This window comes from Mercenaria mercenaria, chromosome 16, assembly GCF_021730395.1.
Source record: "Mercenaria mercenaria strain notata chromosome 16, MADL_Memer_1, whole genome shotgun sequence".
In the NCBI taxonomy this organism is placed as follows: domain Eukaryota; kingdom Metazoa; phylum Mollusca; class Bivalvia; order Venerida; family Veneridae; genus Mercenaria; species Mercenaria mercenaria.
In genome coordinates this window covers 66,996,014-67,018,766 of record NC_069376.1, presented here as the reverse complement: position 1 = coordinate 67,018,766, position 22,753 = coordinate 66,996,014, and the positions used below count along the sequence as shown (strand labels likewise).

The window sequence follows — 22,753 nt, the reverse complement described above, 5'->3', positions numbered from 1 at the left end:
GACACCAAGTTAATCTTTTACCAAGCTTTTTATAAATACCCGTGATTCAGTCAGTCACGTGATTTCGGTACGTAAGCCAAGTAACTGTTCGTTTTTAAACCAAAATTTTCAGCGTTGAAAAGTCATATCAGTAAATAAGATCAGTAAATACTTTATGGAAATATACGTATATATGTAGATTGAATATAAGGGAAGTGCAAGGAGTTTTCGGTAAAATATTAGCTCTGACATGAAACACACGTTATCAAGATACAGATGTACCGATAACTTAGATCGCTAAATGCCCTAATTACATCAGTATCGCTGTATCGATTACCCGTTAAAGAGAACGAGATATTATATCGATAAAATGCATGATCAACATGACAGTTAGTGAATAAGAATATCTGATTGTACGATAGCACATTCCAAAACACAAAATACTGCGTGATTACCGCTAATTGATCAATGGTACATGGAATTTACACATATATTTGAAGAACGACTGAACATATTACATTTGATACTTTATCGATATTACACTGAAGTGAAAGACTTTACAAATTGTTTTAGTATAAAACTCATCTGAGATTCAATCTTGCCAGCATCATACATGTACATCATTTCGCTGGCATAAAGAGACAATGCTGTATCCATCTAAATACAAACTGTTAAGCCCAAGCATCAAGATCTAATACCACAAGCTATTATTTTCATCATGCAATGTCCTGTCGCAGGAACACATCCTTAACATGCAAAGTTTGGATATTTATTGTTTCTCTGTTACTTATATGTATTTTTTCATTTTTTTGTTTCTTGCAGTGAATTTCAAACATATTCTGTCAGGTGAATTAATTTTGAAAAATCTTTATCAAACCACCAGTCAATCACGTTTATCTGTTATCAACTATCACGTTACTTTTCTACTTTTCTGCTAAATTCCGATTCAAGATCTACACGAATTGTAGTGTTTGGAACTATTTTCAAATGTCATAAATATTACCTTACAATTACAGTTTCGCTTTGGTTACTGACAAACTATGACAGTGTAATATTTCTGTTTATGACCCTGATAGCCATGTAACAGGGATGTAACGTTCGTTCGACATTTATAAGTCGTACCAAGAAAGAAACGGCTAAATCTGACCAGGCAATAAGCGGTTAAAACGCTTTGCCTGCGGATAACATACCAGTCAAATAATGTACATACTAGTACCATAAAACACATCCTGGAATGGCATATATATTACTGTTATCAGCTAACAACATTATTTGATATATTTAATCAATCTCAAATTAAGTTATACTTATTTTCGGTACAACTCAGTCGCGTTTAAAATTCAATAAAATACTCCAGGAAACGTTGCAGAATATACAATAACCTAATTGCATTTAAAGTAAAATGAAGATTTAATTCTAAAAAGCCTTTAAAATATCCAGAAGTAAGAGGAAAGATTGATAAATGGACATGTATCATGCAATAGGAGTGTAAAATAAATCTAACTTTTAGAATTAATGGTGCTCTAAACTGACTGAGACGCACCGACGCTGCAACTGCAAATTTACACGAAAGACTTAAAACTTTGAAAATGCCATTCATCTTGCAAAACCTTAAACATGTTTTTTGTTTTTTTTTTGTTTGTTTTTTTTTTTTGGTAAGGAGAGTGCGCGTGTAAAAACAGTGTCCTAATTCTTCTCGTTCACAGGCAGTTCAGATTTTGGCCATATGTCAGATATAATTCTGTAATATTGTGATATTTCACACTAGGAAGAAGCTATTCAATCACGGACAATTGACAGTTTGCATTTAACCCAATTTGACTGGCACAAATGTAGACGTATTTGTTAGCAGGTGAATTATTTTCGTTTACCATAGCCTGGTTTCCTAGAATAATGCAAATGTCTGGGAATATAGTCAATAATTGTTAAAAAATCTGATGACAGAATATCTGATTTTTATTCTTTTTTTGTGGTTTTGGTTTATTTATTTGTTCTGTCCGTTTTAGGATTATAAAATCAGGTGTACACTTTTTACGCAGCACTATAACAGGGATAATATTCTGATAACACCAGTCCAGACAATATTAATAACTTAAATGCAAATGGGTTATTTTAAATAATCGACCTCAAATTCTTTACGAATGTGACATTTCTCTTCCTCCTTCGAAACTGAACGCCTTTCGTACCGTCAAGAACATTTCTCAGTTTTTGCTGAGCGGATAATTGTGACTTGTTTCTCATATACGGATATTATGCAAAACTAAATAACAGGATTTGTCAGCCCGAATCTTGTCTTCAAATATGCACCTGATAATAGACCGCGTCATATTCGAGACTGTTCTGCGCTATAATTAGCAGGAAGTCCATTAATTGCAGTCACACGAGAACCCCTTGTGACAAAACATCTTCACCGACTTTATTCCTAATGACATTGAAACAGACAAAAACAGTAATAAAACAGACATCATCTATCAATATGTAGTTACAGGTGGCGGACATATCAGAAGAATTATGTGAGAAAAATAAACCTCTTGTCCTATAGAAGCCACGAAGCACGATGGCAGTGTCTACAGAATTATCGAAAATCAATCTGAACAATATTGTTGTCATCTTGTGAGGCCCACTTGAAAATTCTTGATGGTTTCTGAAGATAGTTTCAAGATGTATACAAAAGTCATTCCAGTGTCTGAGAAGTTTATTCAGGTAATTAATTTTGTTGACTAAGTGCTTATGTGTTTTTCATAACTACGTGTAGGCCAGAGCAAATATTCTTTGTTATTTTAGACCGACCGTGAACAAACTACTTCAACATGCGCACCCAGTGGTTAGGAAACCATTTGAGTGATTGTTTTTTTTAAAGAAAACAACAATTATAAATGTAGTATATATCACAATTGTAATGTTATTGTCATTTATTCATCCCAGGTCACAATATAAGTCAACAGGTGGTACACTGTACAATATTACAATAAAACCCCTTTGTACTACTTCGCTCTAAGTTAGATTATTCATATTTTTTTAATCTTTCTTTTCTATTTTTTATTTATTTTTCTAACACAATTTCCACTTTCCACTTAACTCGTATAAGGGTCTAATTCAGTTTTAGAAATTTTGGGACATAATCTCACAGATAATTAAATGGGATCAGAGCCCAAATTTCAAGTGGCAGAGAATTAAGGTCTGAATATAGACTAGCACTCCCTTACAACGACATACTTATAGACAGGAAATCGGTGCATTCATGATTTACGGTTAATAGGTCTCTCCCATTGGTAGGTCTACGCATGCCATATGAACCTTCTTGGGGTTAGAATGTTGATTACATGGACAAAATAGCATGTAAAAATAAAATTTATGTTAAATAAAGTCAGCTAAGAAATGAACGGATGAAAAGTCAAGTGTATTAAGTGCGTACCACAAATGTTGGGTTATTTTTTTTATGGTTTCATATTGGCTGATCAATATACTTGATCCTTATATTATTGTTTACAACATTTATAATTATATGAAAAATAACTGCTCTATATTGATTTTACAGTAGGCCTATTCTGACATAAATAGATAGATCTACACGTTGGTAATAACGGCCTTATTTACTAAACTTTACATATTTTGAAGTACATTGTACTTACACAATGCATTTTACCTCACGGTATAATATTTTTCTAGATCTAACAAAAATACATTTTCTAGATCTACAAAAATAGATCTAGATCTACCAACGACTGCAAGAATGCACAAAAGCTGCCTTTATCTTCGTAAACAGACTCTTTATTCATTACAAGACTTCACATATAGGCCTTCTTGTTCTTACATGGCTCGATTTGATTGCTAGTTAAACAAAGTAGAAGGTCAAGCTCTAGTTCAGGTGCTTAGATATTCAATTCATGTGCATCTGAACACTGAACCGTGATGAATCAGGCGACAAACCACTCGAAGGCCTTGATTATTTCTTCATTTAACGCGTAAAGTTCACCCACATAATTCACAAAATATATTTTCATGACACAAGGACTTACTTCAATGGTCGAAAATCGATAGCCATTCTTAACAAAACAAATGTTGTTTTTGAGGCCAAGAAAAGGACTTAATCTGGGTAGATATTGAAGGGTATCCTTTGATGGTAATCCCTTGCTTAAGGAAATCACGTCAGCATAGATGTGGGAGAAGACACGGCAGGCGTCATATATATTTACCTCCTCAGCATTCAGTGTAGGCCGATATAGGTTTGAGAGCCTGAAAACGGGGGAAAACTGACCGTTTATAATACAAGAATGTTATATACCACCCGATCAGTCCATAAATGTAGTTTGCAAACATAACGGATATTGCGATCAGTTTTAGTACAGACAGTTAGTTATATACAATATCACGTTCTGACAAAGGTAAAAAAAAAAGGTTAACCCTAATTATGCTGGGCACGATTGAGTCTGCCTTCAGTCTGCGACCAGTGTAGATCATGATTAGCTTGCACATACGTGCAGTCTGATCGTGGTCTGCACTGTTCGCCATTCAGTCAGTATCCTTTTGGTAAGCACCCCTTTTAACAGGTAATGGTATGGTCCAAATTGAAAGACTGACAAGTTCATTACAGAAATTTAGCAGGTAAGGATTAAGATAGGGCAGTTTTCTTGATATATGCGTAGTAAAATGAATAATTCCACTTTACAGCAATTTGGTCAATAAAGCTTTTCAACAATGGTGCACTAGTTTTGCGAAAAATATACAAAAAAAGAGACGAAAACAGTATGACACACATCCAATTTGTCGCAACGTTATCGTCTTATGGTTTGCATATAAAACTCAGCATGCAACCTTGCTATATGTAGTCAATTTCAAAATTGACTTCAGAAACTACCAATAAGACGATAAGGATTTATTTTGATGTTCAAGTTCAGTATTAGAACCCCGGAACCAGTAATGGTTTCCAAAGAAGGCAGTCTTGATAGTGATTCAATTAACGTAAACGTCTTTTATTCTTTTGAGTGTAAGGAAATGAAAATAAATTAAACAAATAAAGAAGCATCGTGTCGAGTTCAAAATATTAAAACTTGACTGTGACCAGAGGAATTCGCAGAAATATTACCCTGCTATCAAATCAGTGATAAATAACTTGAATTTCCATAATCATAATAAATTTGCCTAAAGGAACACACAGACCACCGTTTAATAATTTATTTCAATCAATTTATCAAGAATGCAGGCATTTTAATAAAGGAAGTTTACACCTTGATTTAAACACTCTAAACTCAAGCTAACCAAATTACTTTCCAGATGAGTTCTATAATTGAGAGTTTATAAAGAGTCTGTAGATCAATGCTTCATAAGGGAGTCAGTTGTGCAGTAGTTGGCAGGTTAGACTACAACGCCAGCGGTCAGGGTTCGATTCCCGGTCGCGGCTGATATCCCGACTAGTGTACAGTGCTGGGTGATTTACTTAAACTGGTACTGTGTCCAGCAGTATCGGCCTAGTAGACTGAATGCTGAGGAGGTAAATATATATGACGCCTGCCGTGGGCTCGGCTGGAAATAATTCGTTCCATTCATTCCAGGTGGGGACGTTCGTCGACTACGCACGTTAAACAAGAAACTTTACTTTACTTTTTAATGCTAGGAATATTTATGCTGTTGTAGTCAGCAACCACGTAGGGTCATTCTGTTTAGTACGCAGCCTTCTAACGAAACGTGGACATGTATTATGATTCCATTTCAAGAAATACGCTTACTATTAAAGATGGTATTTACATTAAACAAGGAATGGCTTTAAAAAGATAGTCTGCGCTAGTGGGAATTTTATGTATTATACAAAAGATAAAGAACAGTTTCCCGCGCATTGTTCACGTAAGAAATGCATTACTTCTTGACAAACTATGACGCTTTACACAACGGTTCGAATATTCCTGAATACTGCATTTCTGACAACCAGTAAATACAGGGAATTTTGTGCTTCTCTTATAAACTTCATCTAGATATCTAATGTGATATTGTGTTGCAATGTAACGAAACTTTTTGTGAATTCAGCCAATTAAAAGCATGCATTTATTCACTTCTGTCCAGCCCCGCCGTTTTATTGGTTGTATTAACAACTTTTGTTGGATCTATAACTTAAGTAGGTAAAAAGTTGGCTTATATAGACAGCTACGCCGAAATAGACATATTCAGACTAAATATATCTGTAATGAAAGAAAATACAATAAATTTGTCATACGTCATATTGTGTATTGAGCATTGAAATCAAGATAATGTTAATTATTTATTAATTTGAAATAAAGTATAAAAATACATGTGGCATTTATTCAATTATTTATGCAAAAATCCCTGTGGTTTTCATGTCGCGCACATTTGTGTGAATTATTGATTCAGTTATACAGATGGAGAGTCAGTTGAATCATATGACATATTTATTAGTTATATAATATACGTGCTCGTACTTGAATATTGAATATGCGATATGTTAATGTTTGTGTGTGTACATACAGGTCAGATTAATTATATATAAAGATTAAGATCGCCTTGTAATAATTTATTTTATTAATGTAATATATTTTGTTTTCATTTTAATCAAGTAATGGACGAGGTGAAAGTTGTATCAGATGATGTGCCATATGTTTCCGCGGTATAACGCCTGTTAGCGATTTTACGTAAAAATGATTTGTTTGTACAACTGTACAAAACAAAGAATTATAAGTCTTCCTCATACTGTACAAATTTATGTACGAAGAAAGCATCCTTTCCGGATCTCTAACGTATTAGTGTCTAATTGCCCTTCCGCGAATCTACATTTCATTCACAAAGTCATTTTGAAAATAAGGCTGAAATGTCTAGGTCAGTAGCTCTCAGATACAGTAATATCTGACACCTGAGTCAAATCCTGACACTTATCGGGCCTTAAGCAGATTTGACGAGGTTAAATCTCCATAATTTTACCTTTGTTCCGTTACGGATCGCAATAGGATTTCACAGATAAAAGCAGGTCCACGCGCATACTTCCACACAGAATACGCGCATACTTCCACACAGAATAATACCTGCGCGTGAATAAATCATGCAAACGCGACTTTTCAAAGTAGTGGACCGGTAATTTCCGTTCATTTACGTACACTCCGTATGTGAGTTCGGTATTCTCCGCAAATACCATTTTCTGTTTATAGCCGAAGGGTGCCGAATCGCGTACGGAGTACGCAATCTTATGAAAATTGCCGGTTATCATTACGGGGCCATTACCGTGCCTGTACACTTCCATTTTTATTACTTTTAGGAAGCTGAAGGACGTCTGACGTCAGTTTCTGTCTTTATGCCATGTGAGAGTACATAAAATGTGCCCGGTGTCCTAACGTTATCGATTCAATGCAAAAAGTGTGTACTCAAAGAAGTAGATCTATAATACATTATATCTATTCAATTTTGAACAGGTATAAGATCAAACTTCAGAATTCTTAAAAGACACCTGTTTTAACAGGAAATTGCCTGCTTACTATTCTTAACTATTAAACTGAACATTTATACAGCTCACTCATTATTTTATGGCTTTCAAATCCCATAACTTAAATGATAAGTGTTTTGCCTACCGTCTACCTGTGAAAATCATTGCAACATGTCAGACAAACGATGCACTTTAAATCGCACTTACTTTTATGTTTACAAAATGCATCTATTAAAATTAAGAAGTGATTTTCAATTACTTTGAAACGTATGAAGATCTGAGAGGCGAATAAATAGGCCTGATTTATTTCCCTATTGAACAAAGAAGACAGAAACTATGTTATTATGCAAAACACGCACTGTGTGTACGTCACAATTTTTAGGTCATATAGCGTCAAATGTCATAGCGGCGAGCTCGAAAAGAAAACCATACAAGACAGGCAATTATTTGTTGAATATTTACATAGATTTAGAAACTGGTCCTTGATAACGTGTAGAATCGTAATATTACATCTCAAACAGAGATTTGCTCATGAATAGAATTAATTGTTTGTGTGCCCTCGTGATTTTCCTTCATTTCAACTCCAAGCAATGATTTTATGCAACAGAAAACTACTATGAGATAGATTATTTCAGAATCTAAAGTACTACTGCAAACTTAATACTTATTACACTATTTTGTACGTGTTACATTGGGTTTAAATCTTATGCGCTACTGAAATGTGTCTCGTCGCTGTATTCATATATTCATTTGCGTTGATATATCTTTACACAGTCTATGTTAGACAAGCCTAACGAAGGTTCTTAGTTTATGGTAAACCAGCCTTTAAAACCCCTACTTTAGAAGATTATTTTCCAGTTGTAACACAAATCTAGTTCATTAACAATCCTGATATCAAAAAACAAAACAAAACAAAAACACACACAAAACGGCTTTCCTCTCCTACTCACAAATTTGAGAGACGTTATCCTAAACAATAAACAATGTTTATGTTTTATTAACTTTACCTCAGTAAATATACACAAATTCTGTAGCAGAAACATTGCGCGTCTTAATTATTCCACAAAAGAACAAAAGTCACGCGATATTCCTCGGTACAAATCTAACAGCATGTAAATGTCTCTGGTAAGCCTATGAGCATCTACCTTCAACTCAGGTCAGTAATTCGAATCGTGTTCTAACGTACGTCACAGGCTCGACTGTGTGTCGGTACAGCATTGTTACACTTTACTGCATGACTCGTTCTAATAATTGCCAGCCGAAAGTTTGTGCTACTGACCGGTTTATAGTTCAACATAAAATTGCGCTGGGCAGAAGTAACAAAAAAAATGAGATGAAACAATTTTGAAATTGATTGCTTATGTCATGTAATATAACAATTAATGGAAAAGATTGTCGGTAAATATTTAAAACTATTAGCATTCAGCCTCGGACAATGGTTTTGACTATTGACCGGCAAGCCATTCAATAAGCGTTCATTAATAATTTTCACAGTCAACGCGCATAGCAATAGAATCAGAACTTGTACGCTACTTATAATATGTCAATAAATTGCATTTCCATTCTGCAGTAAATCCGAACCAACTAATTAAATAAGTGATAAAATATATAGAATATGCAAGCATTAAACATCAAACTTGTTAAGCACTACACGGAGCTTTTTGCGGGATAATGCGCAAATATTACCAGCTAAAAAGCGTTGTAATCTGTTCGTTCAAAAGCAACAAATATTGGCTATCAAACAATATGCAGCATTTCTTAATATGCAGCATTTCTTTATAACCCCGATTTAATAAAGCTCTGAAATAAATTGGGAACACAAGCATAATTGAAAGTTTAGTAATGACCTGCAATGCACACTGTTTTTTCAGGTAATAAACATTTTATTAATTCCTAATGCAAAACAGCCTACATGTAAATTTTATGGGCCATTTCAATATATCTACTCCAGATGACAAACATTCTTAGAATGAAATGAAACATTACCACCTGGCGTTCCTACTTCTAAAAGCCTATAAAACCAGATCTTCAGACAAAAATACGAAAAAAGTATGTGGTATTTTCTGATGGGTGTGGCTCAACTTCTATTAACTTACAAAAAGTAGACTGTAAGCTTATCAGTTTTAACAGGACAACAGGACGATATCCTTATAAAACACGAGTGCTACGGAGACGTATGAAAAAAAAACGCATACTACCAACTAAACTTGAAACAAAACTTCAAAGTATAACAAGCTGAAATGTTATTAAACATCATCGTTTTACTAACTGAAAGATAGAAAAGTTGCACCGATATAATGAAAGCAATCGGAGTTTCCTATCCCTCAATTATCCGTCTATTAGGGAGCCTACATCAAACCTCTATCAGTCAATTAACTAGAAAGAGATGCATTCTTTGGAGTATATCTTATTCACAATATATTAATTCTGATGTATACGCAATGTTTACAGATGTGAATACATGCTTGGGCATATGAGTAACATGTTATATATCCATCCCATTAATACATGGATCCTGAAATTTGTGGAGGTATTTTGGTGCTCCTCCTATAAATAGAAACACCAGTTGTTAATGTTAATGTTTCATTTGCTACTAGGAATGTGTGTCGTCTGGAATAAATTTATCTAAATGACTCAAACCTTATACATGTGTATTATATTGTTTTATACGTGTGGAATGAGTGAAATGTTAATTAAATGATTAATTTGTGCGAATAGTTTGCTAAATGAAGCACTAACTCAAATTTTTTATATCGTTCATCGTCTTCCTTTCCTATTTTAGATTTGTTATTTATTAGTAGAAATTATAGAATAGTGCATTAAAGCATGTGTAGGGCATAAAATAAGGAATGACTAAAATGCTAATTAATTTATTAATGCTTGAATTACACCAGTACTAAAAGTTTGTGTGGTTTTATCTCTGTAGGTTCTGTCTGTAACTTGTAAAGTATGACAATACAATTGCCAAATAATATGTTACAGGTGAATCATTCTACAAATTGTCTATTGACGTCATAAAATTAGCATGCAATTTCTGAAATTGTAGGTTTAATGTCATCTTTCTACTCCAGTGCACGGTTATAAATCATGAAAAATTCAACCTTGATGAACAAATGCCATTAACGTTTTTCGTCATCACATTTCGCGATCGGGGGTGAAAAAAGAGTCTGGGACTAGATGTTAGACATGTATTGCTGATTGTTTGTAACGAGACACATACTGGTATAGTAATGCTGATATTGCAATATTTCTGTTCCATGTATATATATATTCAATCCTAAAAAATAATTAACCGCCGGACGGATCATTCAGGGACTGTAAAATAAAAATAAAACGTGCAAAAACTGGTTTGCTGTGTATTCGATTCTGTAACAATAAGCTTATTTTTTGTTGGGTCTAGAGACACACTGGCAACAGCTAGGATAAATGTCGACTTTCCACCTTTTGGTGATGAAGGATGACATTAGTGCCCGTCTGGGTATTGTTTCAGACATGTAAGGTCACATGCGTAGATCCATCAACCTTTCGTAAGCCAACTAGGTGTATTGCTCACAAAACGAATTCTATTTCAAATCGCAAATCGGCATGCGGGTGTGTGTCGAGGGTACGGGGGGGGGGGGGGGGGGTGCATGCTGTAATGCTAATAGGTGTACATTGATGTTTAAAATATTTTTATAAAATACATCATTATAAGGCATGTACTGATTATTTCGCGTACTGGCGTTGAAATAATGAATCCGGTCAACTTATTATTGATGTGTTAAGTGCAATTCAAGAAGACCCATGTATCAATAATAAAACTAGGATTATGCAGATTACATGCAATGATATGTTATACCCTTTATTTATTGTTTAGTCAACCTTTTGCGTAACAGCTCTTTTCAAATATTTTATGAAACTATTAAAACTGTACATCCCTTTTAACAGCTAAGAAAGAAAAAAGACTCTTACGAGTTAGTAATGAACAACAAAGCCATTTTGTTTCAATAGCAAATTATGCAAATGTCACCGATTTTTAACTGCAATTTCGACCGTATTTAAGTATGGATCTTTATACAACAATGGATGTCTGAGTAGGCATTGATATATTCTATTCCCGTGACAGCAGTGTTAACTTATAAATGGCCAGAATTTCAGATGTCAAAAAGTTCCTGCGAAAATACTTTTGGTCCAAGAAGCAAACTGATTAAAGATACCTTCAAAAATGGTCATACTGCTACGTCTAGTGACCTTTAGACAATATGTAATATATATCGGGTTCTTGAGAAAAATATTTATAAATATCCTGTCACGGAAATAGTGAATTGGACAGTAACTTCATTTTGATTTCTCTGTATTACTCTCCTGTGTATTTCCAATTGATGATTATGGTGTGTTTATGCAATTAATATTTTGATATTTTGGTTGTATAAACACAAAAAATATAATTGATAGTATCTAGTGTGGCGGAAATAAATAACATTTTCAGTTCGATTCCTTATTCAAAAAAGTGGTTGATATCAATGATGCTTTTTTGCTCATAAACTCTGACAAATTACGAACTACTTTCCTGGCAAGCTGCTTCCGGGTGCGGATTTCAATTTATAAAACTGGAAAAAAAAATCTGAAGAACGTTGAAACATTTCCAGAGAAAAAGAAACGAACAAAAACTAACAGACCTATTTTCAAGAAACAACACAATACAATATATTATGTATTTTATCACTACAAGGAGAAGGGTACTGTTACAGACATAATTTACATCAGGGCATACAACTAAGCAATGCAGACTTAATTTACCATACTAAATTTGCACGATGCACTTTAAAAGAAGACAGCGATATGGATTTTTCTTGTTGAATAATATTAACTAAATGAGCCGTGCCATGAGAAAACCAACATAGTGGGTGTGCGCGCAGTCTGGTCAGGATCATTGCTGTTCGCTAACAGTTTCTCCAATTCCAATAGGTTTTAAAAGCGAACAGCATGGATCCTGACCAGACTGCGCGGATGCGCAGGCTGGTCTGGATCCATGCTGGTCGCAAAGCCACTATGTTGGTTTTCCCATGGCGCGGCTCAAATGTAATTTGTAAGGCATACTACGTCAATCAGTACGGCCATCTCGAGATCGATGCATTGTTGCATTTAATTTTACTTGATTTAATTCACTTTTATTATTAAATTTAAATTGATAACTGATTCACTTATGTTTACATCAATCAAGATTTAATCAACATGTTCCCTCTCAATTTTAAGTCGGTCGGAGACGAAGGATTGGTATATGGTTATTAAACAGATATGTATCTGCTGGATGATGTCATACTAGCATACACTTCCTACTTTGTGCAACAACAGATGTTTGACTTAGACACGTGTTTTCTTGATTTTCAAGAGACTGTTACCAGAATTTGTTGACTCTTGGAAATACATATATAATTTATATACATACTTCATTTCAATACATAAGGCGGCTATAAATCGGAAAGTGTCGTAAGGCATCATTAAGTAGGCATAAACTGTCTATAGCTCTTCAGAAATAACAGTGAAAATTAAATTACCTTGTTAAGTGTATCTTATTCCAAATAATTTCTCCAACACATCTGGGTGTAATATTCCACGTTTTATCCGCACTATTAATTTTCCACACAATATAAACAAAGCAAACCTTCACCGGCTAGATTCCCACGAGCGAGGTTTTCCCGTATTGATCAGCATCACTTAGATATTCAACGATAAGCGACCGCTACTGTGCGACATCGCAGATGACACATTGCAACTTTCACGATATTGTATTTTCTATAAGCTCACCGGTTGCAGTAGTATCATCAGCTTCCGATATCAACTTCCAATATTGACACACGTGCTGTCGTATGACTCGGTAAATCCTATTATTTATAAAAATCCTTTCTTGTTTAAGACACTAAAAAATCGATTCACATTCTTGATATTCATTTATTTCACATGACATATTTTGTCTCAAAAGAAAAGAAAATTACAAACTTAAAACCAATCAATTAGACAGTGTTTTATCGAAGAACCTTTTTTGATTTATTACTAGGCATTTTCCTCCGCGAGAAAGAAAGACGATGGAAACATGTAGCTAACAAGATATTCGTTTTGACATATGAACAACCAAGCGTCTAATGCCATTCAGCAAGCGTTTCTACGACCAGAGAACGCGGAAATCCAATACGGACGCAAAGGAAGCAAGAAGTGAACATCGTCTCGTATGTTCTACTGCAGCAAATAATTTATAGAAAGACAGAGAATGGGATAGTAATTGCAAAGCAGAAAAAAATGAAAATAAACTATGGATATCCGACGAACAATTTCGGTATTTACCGCGCCTAGGACCGAGTCCTTTGAAAATGACAAAGGAGGGAATAATGGGTATGCATACAAACGTTTCTTCCGCTGGAAGTTAAAAAAAAAATCAACACAAACGGGCATTGTAATGTATGCATTAAAAAATGTATACGACCCCTTTTTCTCTTTCTCCTGACCCTGCCATATGTTTCTGTTGTGTCTGTTTCTATTACTTTTTCTTTAATGATTTCTTTGAATATTTCATGTTTAGTCTTATAAATGATAGAGAGCTTTACAAAAGATGTAAGGATAGAATCTGCATTAAATGAAGCATATAACATTCTACTGAAAATACGACAACCCTTACGAAACGTTTTCCACTTAATGAGAATTGTGTTATTTGTATCGTTTTTTATTTTACTTATTTAACATAGAAACATCCAGTAATAATTATCTCCGGATTAGATGGTAAACTGAAATGACGAGCACGTGCTTTTCCTATCGTAATACGAATTTGTTCTTCGTTACGTAAGTTATTCTGTATTACTAACTATGTTTTAAGCGGTGTCGGTATTATTTTGTAACGTAATAGGGCATTACGATAGTTTGAAATTTACAGAATAAAAGTTTTGGTGTTTCAGAACTTGCAGTCATTAAATGAGCCGTGCCATGAGAAAACCAACATAGTGGGTGTGCGACCAGCATGGATCCAGACCAGCCTGCGCATCCGCGCAGTCTGGTCAGGCTCCATGCTGTTCGCTTTTAAAGCCTATTGGAATTGGAGAAACTGTTAGCGAACAGCATGGATCCTGACCAGACTGCGCGGATGCGCAGGCTGGTCTGGATCCATGCTGGTCGCACACCCACTATGTTGGTTTTCTCATGGCACGGCTCAAATCATCATTATACATCAATTACATTGAAACGGCTTCTTTTTCTTTCTGCTTGAGATTGACTTTTCAGCTTTTAGCTTAAAGTTACAAAAAATTGAAATACATGTTAACTAAAACGTTACATCCATTCAGTCAAATGGCAATCTTCAGCTTTACGTGACGGAAGAAGACCCATGATGCCCCCGCACCCCCATCCACGTCTCCCCTCCTCTCACCTCGGGCGGGCATGTTGGTAAAACCACCCACCAACCGTAAACCAGCTGGTTTGCTTCCTCCCACGGAAGAATACTAATCCCTCAAGCGAGACGTTGATGGTAAAGTCATTCCAAATGACCTTTACCTCTCGGCCACGGACGCTACCAAAATGTATATCTAGTAAAATAAATGGCGGGCAACAGATCAGCATATTGTTATTATGTTTACTGTAATGTAAATAGTTCATAATGTAATTGTATAGTAACGATAATTAGTATTTTATGCACAACAGACGATTTTTTTTTTTCTCTTTTGTTTTTTCATTTTGGGAACGATACTGTAAATAGTTTTCAAACACATAAAAATGCACACCGAAGCACAAAAAATGCATTCGTCGGACATAGACATTAACCGGATTTATGCGAAAAAAAAATCGCACAGACGAGCTACACGGAAGTCGAGAAGTTATAAGTACGTGCGACTGGTCAATCAGACAGGATTGCCATAGTGATCATTTGGTGGTAATTCACCTAACGATTTGCGGAATTAATTTCGATAAATCATTGGTCATACGTTAGCGAAAAAATGCGAACTGATGAGGTGTATTTAGTCCTTAGACTGATCAGTAGCAGAAATAATATGATTTGATGGAATCACGCTGAGTGCTGAATGGTGGTAAATGTTGCTAAAAGAGAAAAAATCTTTGCTTTTATACTCCATATTGATAAAATCCCATATTTAATTGTTAATTTACAACTGTTTGTTTTTATTTGGTTTTACAACACTTAAGTTCTGTTTTCAGTCATGTAACATGTGAAATAATCTAACTAGTGTTCCTGCATTCAGTATCAGTGAAAATATGTTTTCTCCCAAAGTAAATTACAAATACCCTACAAGACTAATGACTATTATCTTCTGTAAAAAAACGTCACTTTTTCAGTCACTCAAAGGCCGATAATAGAAAATTTTACATACTGATCAGTGTTGAATTCATATTCCATTTCGGACACTTAGCATTTCCAAATTTCATTGTTTTATTCCCGAAATGAGAGTATTAATGATGGCAATATGCGTACTTGTTTTCATAAGATTAAACATTTCATGTTTAGGAAGTTTTAAACGTATATATATTAACGTTCCGCTTGTTGTTAACTGTTCCGGAAACTAACTCTTTAGACATGCGAGAATATTGAGTGTAGTAAGATATAGTACAATTAAATGCGCATTATGTCGTATATTGGCAAACTGCCTGCAAGCGCGTGTATAATGTCATTCGCTAGTGGAATCCAAGTCAGATAACATTATATTGATACTTGGCTTTTGACTAGCAGCAGTGCAGCTTCTTTAGCTCCTGATAATAATAAAGGACACGCAGTGTATACAGGATGATAATAAATCGACCTTAACAAATTGTACCATATTCTACTACATGTGTCATATATTTCCGTACAACTTCATACCTCCGTACATACACTGCTATAAGGTTGTGGTTTGAGGAGGCTGCATTCATAGAACGTAGCTTGTCCCTCTTGAATTATTTGTTTCATAGTATTTTCTTCAGTCTTCAAAAGCATTTGTTAGGATCGAATACGCAGAGGGTTACCACAACTTTCTATTTGTACATTTGTATTTTAGATAGTCCTCTTAAGTAAGGCTATTAAGAAACTTTATTGCTTGTGAAGAATAAACAATACTTTAAAGATCCTTTGCATGTATGTATTCCGTTGATGGCAATGATACAATGATGAAATCATTGATGACCAGTTTAACTTATTATTGCAGTTTCACAAAATATTAGAGCCAGTAAATACACAAGAACCTCGCGACACTACGCGTTATGTAACAACGTTATATTGAGGACGAACGTGACAATTCCCTGAGATATGATTTTTTCTACATTTGGAAGTGCACCAAAATTGACGGACAATTATTTTGTGAAGTTTCGGTTTGTGACGTCAGCATAGTTTTCTCTACAGTTAGTAAAGTACGGAAATGAGAAGCACATTGACTACCAATGTCAAAAAACAGATAGCTATTACAAAACCTATTTGCCTTTTGTCTAAATTACGACAGCTCCAAATAAACCATCATATACTACAATACGATGGTTTCTGACGTTTTTGGCATGCTAACAGAAAACATAACTACCATTTTGGCTACATAATGACTAGTGTTTGCTGTAATTGGATCGTAATTTGTGTCCAGTAGACTAACATGGGAATATATTTATATTCACCATACATCTTGTATGGAAAGAAAATAGCGCTTGTTTTCTTATAAACAACATTGGTGTATTAATACCAAAGACTGTCCTCTCCGCGAGATTGCACGCGCAGCCTGACGTCATTCACAAAAACATGAACAAAATGTCATCGTTCGAAAAATTCTTTCAAATTTGACGCTTAAAATTTAAAAAGAACATACGTTTTTGTGACAGTAAAGATCAAAATTGAATCGACAAGACTATGATTTTTTTTCACAGGATTTAACGGTATCTTAAATAAAATTCAGGAACTATATTTTCATCGGTCGGAAATTACAGTTGAACGTGGGCGGCCCTTTTTGGCTGTTCTATTTAATTATCGCATAGTGCGGCAATTTTCCTTTGATCTTTACCGTATGTTAAACATTGCAACACACATTATTACTACAAAATCTGTGCTGATATTTTACAAAACTGTTACGATATATATCAACACGGAAATCTCTATGGAGTTTCATTAGAAAGAAACTGTTGTGATATATATCAGCACAGTAAAACTGTTCCGATATATATCGCAACACTTTTTCTCTTACCGTGGCCAGGTCCTATCGAGGGAGTATACTTTTTTCCTTTCAAAGAAAAGATGATTTTAGCTCCAATTTACAGTTCACAGAGAAAAAATTATCACAAACACCTATATTTATAAAGTAAAAGAATAAATAAACTAGACTGTTTCAAAGACTCGATAGTTATTGCCAAATTCAGAAATACATGAAATATATGAAATTCTGAGTTTTCTCAAATGCTTCTTTTTCTTTGTTTTTTTTTACAAACAAAACAACAAGTTTTACAATATGTTGGGCCAATGAAATGCATATATTTAAAACCAGTGCAGAAATCTGTTGGATACTTTTATCTGGTGAACACATTTTCTAAAACAGAAGTTTTAGTGTTTCAGTCAGCGAGGCGCAGAAAGGGAATCAAAAGTGTAAAAATAATAATAAACAAATTTAAATGAAAATAAAATATAAATTTTAATGATAAAACTATGCGATAAAACAGTTATAATATGTAATGCTCGTGTGTTACGAGGATATATCATAGCTAGGGGTACATCTCGGCATTTTTCTCTGCACATATCTGTCTCGGCCTACCGGCCTCGACGATATGCGCACAGGAAAATACCCTCGATGTACCCTTAGCTCTGATATATCCTGATAACACACTCTCACACATACAATTTAACTATTACATATTGATAAGATCGATATCATGACATTTATTTTTATTTTTTTGATACTCATGGAAAGCAAACCACTAATTATTGTAGCATTCTACCGTAAAAAATGTACATTTATAAGAATTGAATACTATTACTGTGCGTTTATACGGGCATAAACTACATTGCGATTTCCTGCAAAGTGCGATTCATGGATTTACAAGAAGTCCCAGTGTGGTTAATAGCCGTATTAACGCACAAAAAATAGCATTTAAATTTATAACCGTTTTCAAGAATTACCATTTTCTTACATACATGACGGTGCACCTCACTTTCTCGAAAATATAGGTTAGAAATATGGAAATCTTTTTAAAATATGTGGTGTTCCTTGAAGATAATTCTGCTGCATCAGCCACTATCACACAGAGAACAGATATGCAAGCAGACTCGGTTTTACTAACCTTAACAAAAAAGATACTTGTTGTTGGTTTCAAGTTCGGAAACAAAAAATATACCTGAAGCACGAGAAATAAAGATACTTCCACTGAAATCAACGACATCGCTAAACTACTGTCTGTGTGTTCCTAAAAATACCCGAAAGGGAGATCAAAACTAGACTTTCAATAAGAATCCAGTTTCCGATGATTAATGTATAACAACTCCAAATAAATTGCCGCCTACAATAATATGACCGTTTTTTACTTTTTCTGACACAAGAATACAAATTATATATATATATATAGGTTAAATGTATAACTATATGATAACAAAATCACTACTTTCGAAATTACACACGAACCTATACAATTAAAGTGAGAAAGGGAGGTTATTATCAGCAATGGTTTCAGGAATTTTTTCAACTACGTTTATCAATATTCAAGTTTCTGTCAGAAAAAAATTATTGAAAATAGGATTTTTAAAGGAGAAAATAATTTTTATATTCATATCAAAGGTGTGGCAGCCACATTATATGCCTTTAAACATAACAATTTGGGATCGCAATGTGTGCCCCATAGACAAACCTGTGAATAAAAGATAATTAGTACAGCTTTAAAATTACATGTAATAATTTCCTGTTTGTTTTATGTATACATGTTAGAAAAGACAAGCAAGATTTACAGGAAGATATAAGTCGTCTTTCCCACGATTCTATGATTTTATCAGTAATTGTATGTTACTGAATAGACATGAACTATGTTATATGTACCGCACATAGTGGCGTTTTTATTAATTAACAATGGCATTCTTGTTTTAAAAAAATACAATAGTAATTAGCTGACTTGTCGGCGCAGGGGATGAGTGGATGGAAATGTGATCATTTTGTAGATATATTTTAGACGTTTCGGATCGTGCATCAACATACTTTGAGTACGTTTTTTCCTGGTTTCTAATTTATTTTCGTATAAAATCTTTTTTAAGACAATCGATACTGAAATTACTGCTTGGCAATGCTATTTAAGGTGAAGTATAAGATTGTCATATACTTCTTCCTTTATAAGAATGGCAAACGTTCAATGATGAAACATCAGCTTTTCCAAGCTTCTCAATCCACCTAGTACTTACTGGCATTTGGTGATAAAAAATGTGCAAAACCTAAAGAGACGATTCAATGCTGACTACATCTGTTCCATTGTACAACTGTCCGTGGAAAAAAAATGAAAATTTGTAATAATCTACTGTGGTAGTTGGTATGTGATATGCTAAGTGATGGTAATGCCTAGATTGTCTGGTGTATGGTGTAAGGTACTGACTTGGATTGATATTAACATGATTATAAACCATTTTGTGAAAAAATGCTAATATAAGATTCTTTCACTGGTTGTAGGTGCAGATGGGAACTTCCGGTCAAAAGGGTTAACTGTTTAGGCGGTAACGAGGCTCCTGCCGAGTTACCGCCTAAACAGTTACCCGAGAGCCGGATAACCAGTGACAGAATCTTTTTCTTGCATGCCAATTTCAAGAAATTATGATAAAAATAAAATCAATCGAACGGCTTTCTTTTTAGAACTATTTCTTATAGCAGCGTATTTAAACAAAGTTGGGAAGCCAACGTCCGTAAACAGGAAAGACGTCATGACGTTTCAAAGACAAATAACAACATTTAGTTCCGGTTTTGTTTTATCAGTTGCAGCGTAACATTATGAATGTTTGATAAAATAATGTGTTTAGAATCGAGAAGTATACTGTCAGGAAAAAGAAGGAACTGTCAAGGTATTGGATTTTTATTCCGTTTTTTTTTTTCAAATAGAATATAAATCACTACATAAATCTGCTATATATATGTAGTTCGTAATAGGTCATTTACAGCCCGAGAGTCATCTTACACCCCGGGGTGTAAGATGGATTTTTCCAGCATCGGTAAAAATACCGGAAATCTCCGTCTGGTGTGTATCTATTAAATTTTTTCTATCTTGTAAAGTAAGTAAGGATATTTGTGACGGTGCCCGGGGTCTTACAATTATAGTTATTAGTAACAGATCTTTCAGCTTGTCTCTGAATATTTTCTAATCTCTCAATATCTTTCTAATGGTAAGGGTCCCAAATAATTGTTCCATATTCTAATTTCGATCTTACTATTGAATTATAGGCTGCAGTCTTGGTAGAACGTTTGGCAGAATGTATATTACGTTTAAGAAAGCCTAATTTTGGCTGGATTGACTGTTGAATTTACTTGAGGGGTCCATGACAAACTTGATGCTACTTCAATGCCTAGATATGTTGCCTGATTAACTGTTGATAAGGGTTAATTATGTAACATATAGACTATTAATTGGTTTTTTTTTTTAGATCTTGTTACATGCATAATATGGCTACGTTGAAAGACATCTTCCATTTCTGCTCCCACAATGACAAACTATCGAGAACCTTTTGAAGCTGGATGGAGTCAGCCTGTGACTTAATTTGTCTATAAATGACACAGTTATCTGCAAAAAAGACGCACACTAGATGTTACAGCAGCCGGTAGGTCATTGATGTAGAGCAGAAATAGAAGAGGCCCCAAAACAGACCCTGTGGTACACATGAAAATAACAGGAGCTGTGCATTAACCAATACTGTCTGTGTCCTTTCTGAAAGAGGATGGGTTGTGCCCCTAATGCCATAAACTTTATAGAACTAGCCCAGTATGATTAAAATATTTAAGGAGAGATTAACATATTTAAGGCGGAGGTATTTAAACATAATAACGTATTAATAATGGCATATTTCAATTAGTGTAAAAGTTGGAACTAAATAAACAAATTGAGTTGTCTTTGTTGAATTTTATTAAAAACAATTATATACAGTTATACGGGGCTCGGAATCTCACGACGAAATAGAGCACTTTACCGCTCCACCAACGAGGAATTAGTGTTTGCATCGAAAACGTTGAATATGGACTTAATCTTATGCTTTTGTTTGTTTACATAATGCTGTGTGATACCTATAGTATATTGTAAAAGCTCGATTTGTCAATCAATAACCGCCAATACCATAACAATGAAAAAGTCGTATAATGTTAAAAGTTATCTCACCTTGATATTTGTATACAGTACTTACAAAAGATGGTAAATTGATTTTATCACAAACGTGCAAATACTATTATTAGTATATAACATTACCAATCGTGATAATTGTTTGGATAAAATCAAGTAATTGTGCTCTATCTATATAACAAGGCAATCGATAAAACCGAAACTACAATGTTGCTTTATGATGTGAGAAGAAATTGCAATCATTCTGAGGCTTGAACCCGGAGTTTTTTTGCGTACAGGGCGAGTGCGCTACCGACTGAGTTAACCGGCTGTCTACAGGTGTTCTCCCCTCTTTGAATAATCAAGTCATATACCCTGACATTATGCTGTATCATTTTGTCTTGGAATGTGAAGCATTTATGCATTCTTCATATCCCAAGATGTTATCGAGTTATACCAAGTATTGTATACATGTTGAAAACTACTAGTAGAACATTGCTTCATAACATTTCTGTATATTTGATCAAAGCTTTCAAATAAAGACAAAATATATTAAATGCGACCTGATAGTGTAAAATGTATATCAAATTATCTAAATGTAGTATTATTTGTTTTATGCAAGTAAGCCTTTTAAGCTTGCACCTTCAATCTGATTGTCAGTCTGTGACAGTAATTATTATTATTCTGCTGTACATAACATTTTACAGGCGATTATTCACAAATTATATATGCCAACGATTGGCAACTTGCAGAAGGCAATTGTGCAGTTAATTCCACACCGCATTAATCTTACTTGTGAATGAAAGCATGAAAGAAGCATACACATTCCGTCTAACAGCTGTGCATGTTATAGTTAAAGACGCGTTACTGAACAACTGTATTTTGTAGAAGTTCTACGACGGTAATTATATATATACAACATTTTGTTAAATAGGTTAGGCCAAAATATTGTGTTAAATCTCTAAATATTCTACTAAATTGATATGTAGTAACATGCAAAGTACTTGATGTATTAAGTTGTGTTCAACGAAGTTGTAAAAACTCATAGACAGCCTAAATTGTCCACCTGTCATGTTGTAATAGCTCTATATTATACAGCTGTAG

General features: G+C 34.4%; 1 protein-coding gene across 5 annotated transcripts in view; it reads right to left on the bottom strand.

Annotated features, from left to right (window-relative positions):
* LOC123539603 (two pore potassium channel protein sup-9-like) overlaps positions 1-15,941 on the bottom strand; it is a 113,836-nt gene extending 97,895 nt beyond the window's left edge. The window contains exons 1-2 of one of the 5 annotated variants that reach the window (XM_045324255.2): positions 15,751-15,941; positions 12,940-13,301 (exon numbers count right to left, since the gene is read on the bottom strand). The gene's annotated coding sequence lies outside the window, so the exon portion shown is untranslated. Of the gene's footprint in view, positions 1-12,939; positions 14,400-15,750 lie in introns of those variants that run through there. The other 4 variants (XM_045324256.2, XM_045324257.2, XM_045324258.2 and 1 more) reach the window with 4 other exon arrangements.
* Between the last annotated feature and the right edge of the window lie 6,812 nt (positions 15,942-22,753).